The 15,120-nt window shown below is 36.9% G+C and overlaps 2 protein-coding genes across 4 annotated transcripts in view; both read left to right on the top strand.

Annotated features, from left to right (window-relative positions):
- Positions 1 to 15,120, top strand: part of LOC127625863 (tudor domain-containing protein 3-like) — a 636,076-nt gene that overhangs the window by 479,616 nt on the left and 141,340 nt on the right. The window lies entirely within an intron of this gene.
- The window catches only part of LOC127625865 (equilibrative nucleoside transporter 1-like), a 33,773-nt gene that overhangs the window by 265 nt on the left and 18,388 nt on the right, over positions 1 to 15,120 (top strand). The window contains exons 1-2 of one of the 3 annotated variants that reach the window (XM_052101287.1): positions 7,732 to 7,968; positions 8,093 to 8,154. The exons of 1 other annotated variant lie outside the window; for it this stretch is intronic. The gene's annotated coding sequence lies outside the window, so the exon portion shown is untranslated. Of the gene's footprint in view, positions 1 to 7,731; positions 7,969 to 8,092; positions 8,155 to 15,120 lie in introns of those variants that run through there. One more of the 3 variants, XM_052101286.1, reaches the window with a different exon arrangement.

The raw sequence follows: 15,120 nt of genomic DNA, 5'->3' as shown, positions 1-15,120 counted from the left end.
AAGATCGTTTGATCTAAAGACTGCTTTGAATATCAAGTATAATGTATACATCTCCTTACAAAACTGAAATGCTCATTTAAGAAAGTTTCTTTAAATGGATGAGTTGGACTGAATACTGGATGGTGAAGGAAAAGCAGTACAGAAGAAGTCCTTCAGTACAGTTTTGGTCATAATTTTCATACTTCCATTTGCGTTACTTATTTCATGGTTTAAGATTGCACTATTATTCTAAAATGTGGAAAATAGAAATGGGAAAGTATGAGTAAGTGTGTTCATACTTCATCTGTTGGCTGTATTTACACAGGTCTGTAATTGTGAAACAATCTGCTTTTTTTTTTTGTCCCACTGTTCACATTCACTTCAGACATAACTGACTGTGATTACATTTATACCTTGCCAAGACGGGCGGAATTTTTAAGTGTATTTGACCGCTCGGGTTCTCGTTTTCTGTGTGGTTTCTCTCTCCACTCGCTTTCATTTTTGACCCGTTATTGAGATCAATCAATGGTTGACTTGTGAAAGACTGGTATACATATTAGAGGTCAATCATTAGTGGATTTTGCTGATACCGATAACTAATGTGATGGATAGGGCAAATAACCGATTAATCGGCCGATAGTTTTTAAAATAGATTTATAGAATGTTACGAAAATTAAGTCTTTCCTTACAATGACGGGCACAGACACAGAAGATATAAGAGTCCAAAATGAATAAAATCCTAGAAACAGTTTATTGCACAACCAAAATCCCGGATTTAGTGCATAACATGGGACTTTTAACTTTAAACAAGAGCAAATCCGCCAAGGAACTCTTATTTTGAAATGACAAAGATTTCGCTCTGTTGATGGGGCATGTTTTTAACACTTGGTTATCTAATGAAAATAACAAAATATGCATTTGAGTGAGTAAAAAAAACTATTTGGTTACAGAAAGGCACTTAAAATGGGTGGAAGTTCCCATTAAAATACACACAGCTTCAAAAGTATACACCTGTTCAATTAACTCATTCATTGCGTTCTATCCATTTAAATGTGTAAAATGGCTGTTTACTCAATCCATTTGAGTTGGGACTACATTAATACTTTTTGTGCTGTTAATGTAACATTGATGCAACTGGACAGGGGATTTTCAAATTAAGTGTTATTTTATGTGTTTTGTGCAAGATGAATATAAAGCGGGACACTTGTTAATGTTGAATGTTTTGTTATGTTGGGATTTAGAAGAGGTTCTTTTATGTTGGAGATTTTGGGGTTTCCATTATGGTGAAGAGTGGAGCTCGAGTAAACACTGAGGTCATGTACATTACACACATGAAACTGATTGCTTGTTTCACTAAGTAAATGCTATGCATCATTGCATAGTTACTAAACTACACTCTGTATGCCAACAAGTGTGTATTTAGCATGCTAACATTCACTTTCATTAGGTAGTACATAAAGAAATAGAGGTTTACTAGGGATGCGAGTATCAACGCAAAATAAATCTGTTAAATGACAGATCAACAAATCAGCCGTAAAACACTTGGCCGTTTTACATTATCCACATCAGCCACTTTTGTCAGATATACATTCTGAATGAATAATTGAGTATATATATATATATATATATATGAATTTGTAATGGCAGCCTAAACCTTATAAAAATATATAACTCTGCCATTCTTTTTACATACAATTCAAGTGAAGGGTGACGGAGGCTAACATCTCATATTGTCAGTTGGTTTAGTAACATGAGGGTAAGTAAATGATGACAGAATTGATTCATCTTAAACAACCAGAAGAGTTATTATGAACTTATTGTGGCTAATTTCGCATGTCTCAAATACAGGCCACCTAACTCCATTGCATCAGCATCATAAAAAAGAAAATAACATATATAAACAATATCAGAATGCCACTACTTGTGTGTCAATGAGTGAAAAATCTGTCATGAGTGAGTTAAAAAATTAACACATTGAGATCAGCGACTCATTGAGATCAACACTTGTGTTTTTGGAAGCTGCTCCATTTCCCCTGCACATTTAGTTGAGAGTGTTGCCAGTGTTATTTTGAGGATGTTTGCACAACGGTTCAATGATCTGATAATGAAGCCCTTGTCAAGATAAGCCACTGACAGCGTCTCTTCACACTTTGACAGTCGACTGTGGAATTACAGACGAGACTGTGGAATGACTGCCTGGACTTCCAGTGTGTTTCAGAATCAGTTCAGTTTGTGTTGAAGCTGCTCCTAAAACTCCATCTCACTCAACAAACCGACTATGTCAAAAGCTTTGTTTTGATGGGCAGTTTAGTTAACGACTTCATTGTCTTCCTGTAGTATGAGAGCAAAAGCAGCTTATCAGTTTTCCGAAGTATTCGTAGAGCTCTTTCATAGCTCAGGAGATTTCATGGAGGGCTCCAGACTAAAACAAAATGACTGTGGAGCCATTGCCTCCTAAACTGAAACACTGAGGAACCAACGGCTGGTTTTAGTTGCTAAATTACAGAATTGCTCAATTTATATGGTTGTTCAGAAGTAGTTGGCCGATGCTTTAAAAACCGTTATATGTGACCTGCTCAATCATTTTGAGTCACTTTCCCTTCCAAAAAAATCTAAACTATCTGCAAATTATTTTCACATCCATATGAGCTTGTGATTCACCACAAATGTTTGCTAGAAGTTTGCATGTCTTCACTGCTAGTGGTGAACTTGGCAACAATGGAAAATTTTCCGCAAGTTTTTCCGCAAAGTTCATTTGCATGTAAAAATGATCAGTGGCGAATTTGCTATGAACTCTCGATTTTTGTAAGGGTTGTCCTATACACACATTTTGAGTTGTATACTAAAGTAAAAAGGAAAGCATTTCAATTACACTATGTTACACAATTTTTGTTCCAGGGTAGTAAGTGTTATTTCCACTTTCACGAATCAGCCCCCAAATGTCGTCTCCCATCATGTTCTCACTATACTGTCCTTGGCAGCAGCGTTCAAAGTCCAGTATATCCTCATGGAAGCGCTCGCCTTGCTCCTCCGAGTACGCTCCCATATTCTCCTTGAATTTATCAAGATGAGCATCAAGGATATGGACTCTGAGGGACGTCCTCCAGCCCATTGTGCCGTAGTTCTTCACTAGAGTCTCAACTAGGTCCACATAATTTTCGGCCTTGTGATTGCCCAGGAAGCCCCGAACCACTGCGACATGGGAGCTGTTCCAAGCTGCTTTCTCCTTACTAGTGAGCTTCTTGGGGAATTCATTGCACTCCAAGATCTTCTACATCCGTGGTCCGACGAATGTACCCGGCTTTAACCTTTGCCTCAGACAGCTTAGGGAAGAAGTCTTGAAGATATCGAAGGCTGCCGGCTCCTTATCTAGAGCTCCGACAAATTATTTCATAAGCTCCAATTTGATGTGCAGTGGTGGCATCATCCACCAGTGGCTCCCACTTGACATTGTTCCTCCCCACAGAGGTCTCGGTCTGCTGTGGCCAGTCCCACCTAAGGTAGTGTGCTATGGTGTCCCTGCTGTCCCAAAGGCAAAGATACCAGAGAAAATTGGTAAAACCGCCTTGGAGACCCATCATGAATGCCACCATTTGAAGTCTCCTATGACCTTCCAGCCGTACTCATCATACTTCAAGGCGTCCAGCAAAGTCTTGATATGAACTTGATACACTTAGGCAGCTGGAACTAAACTTAACTGGTGGGCTTAAGGCCCCTGTATTTATACTACTATTTATATTACTGTAAAATTCTAGTTTTCTCAGCACTGAATCTATCTGGAATGTTCTGGAAAATGGGTACATTTCAAAATATCACTGTCCTGGTCACAAAAGCAAAGTTTGTGGGGAATAATAGCCATTTTCTATACTTTTGAGGCATACGCAATTAGGAAATAACTATTAACTAATAACCAGGAACAAATTTGTTTTTTTTTATTTATTACACTGTGTTGTTAAATCTTGACAGCTGTTTGGAGTAGAAACATAATATTAATATCACTACAAAGCTTAGACCTTGCTTCTTACTAAAGAGCACAAAACCCAAAACGTGTTTGGGGTCAAAATGACCCAAAATGATTGAGCAGGTCACATATACAGTATATGCTGTGTGTATAATAAATGTATTATTATTATTATATAAAATGTTTTTAAAATGTTCTTAGTCTTACATTACTGTGACGGGGTGGTGCAAATTGAATGAAATCCCAGATGCAGTTTAGTGTACCATAAAAATATTTAGTACATAATGTGGGACCTTTAAAACAAGGTCGAAATACATTGGGGACTCTTATTTTGAAATGACTGGGCTCCCAGGTGCTCCTGGTTGTGAACTGACTGACGGCTGATTCACTGCATGATTAGCTGCACAAGTGAATCTGATTCAAACTGAGATTGTGAGTTCCAAAACGTTTTGTGAATCTTTTTGGGTGATTCATTAAAAATATCCATTTCAAAATAGACATGGGTTCGTGAATCAGACATCATGGCTCATGCAGTGTTTGTTGTCGCGTACAGCACGCTCATCTCAACAGAAAGGGGAAAATTTGAGGTCAACTGATATATCGGTTTCACAGATTAATCGGTGCCAATAGATACTTTTTGGAACTATCGGTTATCTGCAAAAATCTAATGTTTTCATCATTTAGTCATTTCAAAATAAGAGTTCCCAGTTTAATTTGGGCTTGTTTAGACTAAGTCCCACGTTATGCACCAAATCTTCATTTTATTCTGGTTATTATTCTGGAACTGCATCTTGGATTTTATTCATTTTGGACTCTGTCTTTGCCCGCCATAATAAAGAAAGCATAAGATAATTGTTTTGCATTGCATAAATCATAAATAAAACATAAATCAATCGGCCGATTAATTGGTTATTGGTCTTTCCCACCACCTTAGTTATTGGTATCTGCAAATCCACTATCGTTCGACCTCTAGTAAAGAGCGGGACTCTAAAGATGTAATTCATTAACTTACAAGATGATATCTGACGAAACCACATATGAACCGGGCGCCAATGGGGACTAGATTTTAAATTAAATTACATTTAAATTATTATTTTTTTTTGTCGCATTTGCAACCATTTAAGTCGCAGTCTGGAGCTCTCGCTATATATTTCATTTGAAGGTATAGTTTGCCCAAAAATGAACAATCTGTCAGAATTTACTCACCTTCACGTCGTTCCAAACCCGTATGACTTCCTCTCTTATGTGGAACACAAAAGGAAAACTTCTAAAGAAAGTTCCAAAAAGTCTTTTGAATACAGTTGATAGCGACTCTGAAGCTTAAAAAAGGAACAAAATAATCATAAAAGTAGTCCATGCGACTTGTGCGTCATATTTCAAGTCTTTTGAAGACCTATGATAGGTTTTGGTAAGAAACACAATATTTAAGTTATTTTTCAGTGAAACTCTTGACGTCTGTTGGGCGTTCATGTGTGTATGAAGCTCGTTGCGAGAATTTGCGTAAAAACTAAAAATGATACTTGTAACTGAATTTTTTATTACATTTCGTAAATTACATTTATCGCATGCCTTTGAAAGACATCAATTATGACAAACGTTTTATTTTGGGGTGAAATATTCTTTTAAGTATCAACTTTCTCTTAAAATGTTTCCTCTAAAATTCCTTTTGGAGAAATACAAAATAGACACAAATAAGTCAATTGTTGATCTAAAATATAGGGCTTGGATATAATAAGAATTTGTTCATTACGTGACATATTGTAACTTCTGTTGGCTGTTTATTGGTTGGATTTTAATGGTTGTGTATTTTGATGTCATAAACAGTGTAAAGGCTCTTAGGACAGCTATTTACATGCATATCTTCATGGCTTTGTACATTTTATTAGAGGTTTGATAAGGGAAACAACCCCTATTTATATTGCTACTGACAACCCCCTAACTAAAGTATTAAACTTTGTCTAGTAGGCAACACCCAAAACATCCTAACAACAGCACAGAATACCTTAGCAACCCCCTGATAACCACCCAAAACACCCTGGCATTGTTGTGGAGAGTTTTACATGGACAAACAACACTATTATTTTCCTCTGAATGAGACAAAAACAAAGTAGATTTGTCCATTTTCAAAGCAGATTTTCCTTGTTTTCATAATATTTAAGCAGATTGAATCTTCTCACTTATTCCACACAAGAGACTTGCTGATATGACTACATTGTATTTGGTTAAGACATGCATGCATATATTTACGTACAGTATGACAACATATCTTTACAAGTGTAGACTTTGCACACTGATTCTACAAGCCATTAAAAACACCCTGTTCCATTAAACCTGTGATGTTCTCTCTTGTTATACAGTATATCCAAAAATAGGCTGTTTATTAAGAGAATAAACCCCAGTGAGATAGAGCAAATTGAAACTGAAACTGCAAGAAGTTGCCAAGTTTCCCTAAATCAGAATCAGAATCAGCTTTATTGCCAAATATGCTAACACATACAAGGAATTTGTCTTGGTGACAGGAGCTTCCAGTGCACAAACAATACAAAAACAGCAGCAAGACATGGATAATACAAAAAAACATAAATAAATAAATAATTATACATATACGTACAAACACTCAGACACAAAACGGTACACGGTAGGTTTTGTTCCTTTGGTTAAAACTTTTTATTTTTGCATGATGTGGTTAACCTTTCCGGGATCTGCCCAACCTATGCATAGTATGAATTTGTAATGATCAATCATATACAGTACATGTATGTTCTGTTGTTTTGAACTGCAAAAACATAAGTGCAAATATGTTTTAGTAACTTTTTTTACATCAAACATAATGTAACCATACGTAGCTATTTTTTGTATCTTTGTATCATTCATTGTGGCTCTCTTTAAAATGTTGGCCTGTCATGTGTTTAACAGATCCAATCCATGTACTAGAACAGTAAAGACTGCTTTCCGGTTTGGTCGTTCAGCAGATGGCGGTGTGAGAAAAACGCTCTCGGTTGGCGTTACTAATCCCACAATTCAAATACCACAGATCTAGTTAAAATTATATGTAAATATAGCTGAGGGAGACAGACACAGAAAGGTGAAGAGGAAACTGACTTTAAGGCAAGAGAAAGAGGGGAAAATTGATGAAGATTATGAAGCAGATTGACAAAATGGCAATGCTAACATGTCCGTGCTGTCATCGGATCCTAAAACAGCTATTCAAGGCCTCATACAGGACATACACTCTGGCCCTATGTCCAGACTTCAAAGGTGAATTTAAAGAATTTAGTAAATAATTCAGAGATGGCATTAGGAATGACAACGCAGATATCAAAGAGGAAATTAATCAAAAACTTGTTGAAGCCACAAATACCCTTCAGGCTACGGAAAGAATAGATGAAGCAGAGAAATGAATAGCTGACAAGGAAGAATGGAATGTGTTGTCAAGAGATGGAATAAAAGTTCCAAGCCAAACTCACAGATTTAGAAGGGTGCACTCGCGTGCAATATACCCTTTTATGGAGTTCCTGAGGTTTGTGAGGGGCATAATGTGTCTTAATTTGTGGCCAAATGTATTCAGTCGGAACTGGATTCGGTTAGGCACATCGACTTACAAATACAGAGAGCTCATAGTGCATAGTTCCAAGTCCAGGTGACGAAGCACAACCTAGAACGCTAGTAAAACTGAAACTTTTCCTGGCAAGTGGGACCAAAGTTTTCCACAGAGCAGCCAAGGCAGCTAGAGAGCTACGGAAAGAGGGACTTGCTATTGACGAATTGGAACAACCCGGGCCAGCAGTGTCAGAAATGAGAAACAGCAAGCAACAAAAACAGCAGGGTAGCCGCTAGACACGAATACGAGAAAATCTGAGGTGCTACCGGCATATCCCTGGATGGAACAAGATGAGCGAGTCATCATTTATACAAAGACTGTCTGTATTTGGAGGACTTTTGGTCAACTACGGGGTGTTAGACATTAGATTGACACATCACAGACTATAATCCCCCAAGACAACAAGTCTGGCCTTCAGTCTATACAGGTTAGAACACATTATTTGTAATAATTGTTAAGTTACATTTTCCCTATAAACCATTTTAAGATCTTATTTTATTTGTGAAGGAATCTCCCACCTAAAATATGCAGTGTGTTTTCTTTTCTTTTAGCGCAATAAAAGTTGCCCTCGTCTAGCGTGAAGATTTCCCCTCGGTCAGTGAGTGGGTTAAAGGTATAAACTTTGTGTTGGAAATCCATGGTTTATGTACTTTAATTTTGTTCCAAATTTCAATGTTCGTGTTCCAGTTGCCTTTAGTACATTTTGTCTAAGCATAGTCACAATTCCATGCGAGCTCAGTGCAAGGTAATGTCGCTTAATGTTAATGGGTTGCATAATGCAGTGAAGAGGAGTAGAGTAATTGCAAAGATGAAGAAGGAAGGGTTAAATATTGCATTTTGGCAGGAAACTCATCTCTCACACGCAGAACACAAGAAATAAAAAAAAACTGGGCATTAGGAACTGTTTTTTATCGCATAGGTCTGTAGTTATTTTTATTCCCAACTCAAAATATTTTGAAGTTGTATCTGAAATTAAAGATAGGGAAGGCAGAGTGGGATGAGGAAGAGGGCACGGCCGGTGCTGAATCAGATGAGCAGCGGGAGAGCGAGATAAATGGTGGCCGGAGGTGCAATTTTGAGAGAGAGAGAGAGAGAGAGTGAGACACACGTGGCCATGCTGTCTGTGTGTAGGTGCGTGTGTGTGTGTGTGTGTGTGTGTGTGTGTGTGTGTTTGTCTTACGTTTTATGTTATTTTAAGTTTGAGTTTGATATTAAACTTACATTGACTGTTCAGCCAGTTCCTGAGTCCTCCTTGCCCATCCCTTAACTGTCAGAAATAGGTGACATTGTTTAATACAGTGGTGCCGAAACCTGGGAAGGAGGTCCTCACCGCTTTACTCCTAAGATCTTTTAATCATACATTAAAAGAGGGAGAAGCCCCTCAATCCTGGACAGAAGCCATCATATCTGTGATACCCAATCAAGAAAAGGATAGTAAAGAATGTAGTTCATACGGGCCCATCTCAGTCCTAAATGTGGATTACAAAATATATGCTTCGGTTTTAGAAAAGAGATTGGAAACTGTCCTGCCTGAATTAATTGATTTGGACCAGACAGGGTTTATCCAAGGTAGAAAGACAGTATGTATTAAGCATACACTTAATGTTGTGAGCCACTTAATACAAAGCAAAACTAGCACAGTCCTTCTTAGTTTAGATGGGGAAAAGGCATTTGATTCAGTGGAATGGGAATACCTTTATCAAGTATTGAGCACATAATTAGAATTAATCCAATATACCAGAACATTATATTCAGCACCTACATCAAGACTTAAAATAAACTGTTATTTGTCCAGGAATATTTAGTAAGAAAGAGGTAGCAGACAGGGCTGTCCACTATCCCCATTCAAATTTGCGCTATTTATATAGCTGCTTGACCAAACGATTAGGGAAAACATAGAAATGAACAGTATAAAAATTCAAGGGGAGGAACAGAAGATCTCCCTGTAGCTGACCCAGGGCGTAGTATTGTACATTTGATGTCTACCCTTGAGTCCTGTGGGGACCTCACTGGTTATCCAGTGAATATCCAGAAAACACAAATTTTGTCAAACAATTGAATATATTGCCTCATCTTACCTCGTCTACTGGATTTATTCCAGTCTTTGCTGGTTGAAATCCCCCAGAAATAATTTTGTAACTGGCACACAATGATATCCATATTTATCTGGAATGGGAAGAAACCTTGAAATTGATTTAACATGTTACAATTAGTAAAAATAAGGTAAGTGGCAAACCGAGGCGGCGGCAGCCGATTTTGCCGGGGCTTCAGCCCCGAATGTTTTGAGTGTAGCCCCGAATGTATTTTGAATAGTTGACTGACAAATATGAAACCGGACAATAGCCTATGTAAACCCCCGAAATCATAAGTTGCCTTATTTCATTGTGCTTTGGCTTTGCACATACTGCATACAGCCTGTAAAAATAGACATAGGCGTAATCTAGCCTATAGAATAAGTTCCTTTGCTGTCGATAGCCTATGGGCGACTCTGTTTCTTCCTCTCTGTTGAATATGCAGCAGGTAGGGGAGGAGCTTGCACAGTCGTTGACATCAACTAACGTTACTTAGTGGCGAGTTAACGGCAGTTAGCAGGAAAGACAGCAAAAATTAAGCAAATGAGGCTTTGGGGATTTTTCCGGAAGAAGTCAGTGGGTAAGAATTCACATTTGTTTTTGTCCTTAAAGTCTTAAGATCATCATCTAGCTGGCTTTCACCCACAGTAGGCTAAACCTCAAGAGTTGTAGCCTCTAACCTCCTTGTTTAGATTGACGCAGCTTAGTAGCTCCGAGTTCACGCAGTCGTTTTTCACGCCGGAGACCGCGGTTTGAGCCCCGTTCGGGGCGTACTTTTCTTGTTTATCAGGTGTTTTTTTCGCTAAGGATAACCAATAAGCATTAACATAAAATGTATGTGTGACTTGTTTTGTGATAATAGTTTGTAGGAAATATACACTTTGATTTGATTAAATGGTTTTGTAGAGTGTAGCAAAGATGAGCAACAGACTGAGGAGCAGCAGCTGTGCCAGAATCAGGCATGGAAACTGGTAACAATTAATAAGTCACTTTACTTTAGAGAAAGTTAAAAGTGAAACATTGTTTATCTCAATGATCCTAATGAAAGGATTTTGACAGATGAATTATTCTCATAGAGATGATGAGAATTATATACAGTTCGATGCCATGGTGTGTCAATGAACTTAGACTAAAGTCATTCATGTATTGCTTTAACTTAGGATCTTATACATCATTTTGACTATTTATGTCAAAAAATATAAATTATTTATATTCAATATTTTTTTACCTCACTTTACTCACTATAATACAACTCTTTTGTGATGACTTTATGTTAATGTACATGAAAATTCAAGAGTCATGATAGATCTTAGGGTAATCCCACTGATCTGCTCTTCCCAATACATTTTCTTCAATGGTATTGGTCTGCAATTTGACATATGTAGCACTTGATGAATTAGTTGTTTGAAGCTGATTAGCAATAAGTTATGTGCTGTATCTGTTCTTTTGCATCACAGATGATTCAGGGAGGAGAGAGGATGTTGAGGATAGTACTAGAGTGGAAGATTTAGGAACTGTAGAAACAGGCCCAGCCAGAGCAAAACTCAAAGAATACCCTCTCACCAGCTTTGGACTACAGGGAAGTGGTTGCTAGCGTGAAAATAAAATTGTCTGGGCTAAACCCCGGATGTCCTTCAATGCTGGAAACGCCTCTGGTGGCAAAATATCAGTATCGGCCTATAGTAATTTTTTTTAAAAGCCGTTATCAGTCAAAAATAATAATAAAATGATATCAGTGCATCCCAAGTTCTAAATTAACTACATTTATGGTTTTAAATATTTCGCTGTAATTTACATATTTAAAAACGGAAGGTAATGAAAGTTTGGATTTGGTATTCCAGAACTTTTGTGGTCATGATAGCTTTTGCATTTGTGCAGAATCAATACACAGTTGATTGTGTTGGCTGGTAAAATATTTTTTTTTAGAAAGGCTTTTCAAAAGATTGCAGTTTCAACCCATTTTCTGTGCATGACTACTCTATACTTCTGACTGTGCTGTCTGCGTGTTATATCCTGAAAACACTTTGACAACAAAGAATCTGCCAATAACATTCATATCAATGGTCAAATGGAAACAATGGCCTTTCATTATTACTTAGCCTCTTGATTGCCATGCCTACATATTAAATTATAATTACACACAACACAGTTGGAAAAGGAAAGCCAATGGTGGGTGTGGGGGGTTCATGGGAATGTTATTGTACAGATGTTGTCATTGATGACTAAGCATAAGAGAGCTACATAAACAAAAGATTGGACATAACTTTAACCCACTCAAACTATCATTAAGACCATCATCATCATAGAAACCCTTATTTAAAGTACCAGAGTTGTTTATCCGTCTCCATTAATGGATTAAACACAAGGCTCATCTAGAAAGAATAATACATTCCTTTGTAAACTTGCATTAACAACAAGAACAAGCCACTCTTTTGTTTGTGCTACATTTGTACAAGCTCCACCTGTGATACAAAACATGTTGGAAAGTCTCAATTTAATAGGCCATCGTTTATATTTAATTACTTCTCTGGTTGTAATGTATAACACGATTATAAAACTGTCAAATACTGTAAACAGCAATAATAATTAGATGCACTGTATAGATGGGTAGTTGACATGACAAGCTGCGACAGCAGTGTGAAAGCTTCATCTTAAACTACTCAGAATGTAATGCATGGAATATTTGCACTTTTATAATTATTTATTTATTTATTAAATTAACTTAATTCAATAGTGGATGTTGGTTCCAAACAATGAAAATTTGTTTCTGTGATATTAAATTAAAATGTAGGCTCTACTTAAATAGTTTGTGTAGCAAACACCAAAATTATTTGAGTAAACCTCACTTAAAATGTATGTGCTCATATAACTCTATTAAACCTTGCAGCTTGTTGCTAGCTAGCAACAAACACATTCGCATATTATACATTGGCAGCCAAAATTTTTTGGGATAATGGACAGATTTTGTTGTTTCAGAAGGAAATTGGTATTTTAATTCACCAAAGTGACATTCAACTGATCACAGAGTATATTCGGGACATTACTGATGTATAAATCAGCACCATCACTATTTAAACAAAGTAATTTTTGATTAAATCTAGACAGCAGCATCACTCCAACACCTTATCCTCGAGTAATCATGATAAATTGATCATTTGATACTAGAAAATCACTCGCCATTATATCAAACACAGCTGAAAGATATTTGGTTCATTAAATGAAGCATAACATTGTCTTTGTGTTGTTTTTGAGTTGCACAGTATGAAATAGACTGGCATGTGTTAAGATCAATATTTGGTCAAAAATGGCAAAAAAGAAACTTTCTCTAGAAACTCATCAGTCAATCATTGTTTTGAGGAATGAAGCGATACAATGATTGAAATGGCCAAAAACTGAAGATGTCATATAAAGGTGTAACTACAGTCTTCAAAGACAAAGCACAACTGACTCTAACAAGGACAGAAAGAGATGTGGAAGACCAGATGTGCAACTAAACAAGAGGATAAGTACATCAGAGTCTCTAATTTGAGAAATAGACGCCTCACATGTCCTCCGCTGACGGCTTCATTGAATTCTACCCACTCAACACAGTTTCATGTACAACAGTAAAGAGAAGACTCAGGGGTGCAGCCTTATGGGAAGAATTGCAAAGAAAAAAGCCACTTTTGAAACAGGAAAACAAAAAGAAAAGGTTCGAGTGGGCAAAGAAACACAGACATTGGACAACAGATAATTGGAAAAGAGTGTTATGGATCTAAACCCCATTGAGCTTTTGTGGGATCAGCTAGACTGTAAGGTGGGTGAGAAGTGCCCGACAAGACAGTCACATCTATGGCAAGTGCTACAGGAAGTGTGGGGTGAAAGGTCAAGTGCTACAGGAAGTGTGGGGTGAAAGGTCAAGTGCTACAGGAAGTGTGGGGTGAAAGGTAATCTGAGTATCTGGACAAACTGACCGCTAGAATATCAAGGATCTGTAAAGCCATCATTGATGCACGGGGAGGATTTTTTTTAATGACAATCTTTGAAGTAGTTTAAGAAGTTCTGAAATTGTAATAGTAATTATTCATGTTGTTAATGTGACTATACATTGTGATCAGTTGAATTCCACTTTGGTGAAAAAAAGTAACAATTTCTTTCCATAAGAGCAAAATCTGTACATTAATCCATACTTTTGGCCGCCAGTGTGTGTGTGTATATATATATATACCTTTTTGTACAAGTATTGTGCTGCTAAAGATTTCACTCATTATACTGATGATCCCTCAGTATTTGCTCCATGAGAAAAGCAACAAACACTGATCGTTCATGTTATGTTCTCATCCGAAACATAAACGTATTATGCTGATTTCAAGTTTACTGCTTTAATATTTTCAATAGAGATGATTTCCTGTTTTCCTGTGTGAACTGCAATAAAGATAAAAGGTGAATAAATTATTAAAAACGTACAAGAAATGGTGACCAGTTACAGCACCGGGTGTATGTTCATTTTATTCTAAAATCTTGTTGTTGAAAAAGTTCATGACCATGATATTTGTCAACTAATATATATATATTATTTAAAAAAAAAAATTTTTTAAACAGCACTGGCCAAACAATCATTTATTTTAAAACTACCCATGTACCACAAGGGGGCAGCATACATTCATAATCTAAATGCAATGTGCTTCACAGTTTCCAACAACTGAACCAACTCCTGCAATAAACAAATAATAAAAAGATGAAATGTACATCATTGTTATAAATATTGTTGCATATTCCACACATCACACAAAAGTGACATATTGCTCAGATTACTGATGTGTTTTTTTTTTCTTTTAAGGCTGTGAGTGATGAAAGTATGGCGTCATTTCTGTTCATTGCAGATCCTCGTGGGATTTGTAGTCCCTTTTAATTACTCCCCAGTTATGGTGTAGGCTATTTGTAGTTTAATATATATAGCATAATTTTATAAAACTGATAATTGCGGTTCTTAATGCTGATTTGTCAGTTAGCACGTGATGAAGTGAAACACAGCTGTTGTGTATCAATGCACAGCTCATTTAACGTGTCAGGAATTACATCTTTAAGCGGAAGGATAATACTTAATGAATTAATTTGCTTAAAAGGAATTTCTGGGTTCAATACAAGTTGATGGCATTATGTTGATTACCACCAAAAATGTATTTGGACTCGTCCCTCCTTTTCTTTAAACACAACAACAACAACAAAAACAAAAACAAAGAAAAAATTTACGCTGTCAGTCATATTGGTTCTGATTTGTTGTTGCTGTAGTAACCGAAGCACAAGCTGTAAAGGCACAGCCCTCTTCCGGAAAGGGGGCGGAGTGCATCAGCTCATTTGCATTTCAAGAGACACAAGCAAAATCAGCGTGTTTTTGATTCCACCCATTATTATAATATGTTATAAATACACATTTATAACATGGTGTAATAAATGATCCGTGGGGTATTTTGAGCCGAAACTTCACAGACACATTCTGGGAACACCCGAGACTTACATTACATCTT

This window comes from Xyrauchen texanus, chromosome 32 (assembly GCF_025860055.1).
Source record: "Xyrauchen texanus isolate HMW12.3.18 chromosome 32, RBS_HiC_50CHRs, whole genome shotgun sequence".
In the NCBI taxonomy this organism is placed as follows: Eukaryota; Metazoa; Chordata; class Actinopteri; order Cypriniformes; family Catostomidae; genus Xyrauchen; species Xyrauchen texanus.
Note: the sequence above shows the minus strand (reverse complement) of the source record. Positions and strands in the feature narration are given on the sequence as shown.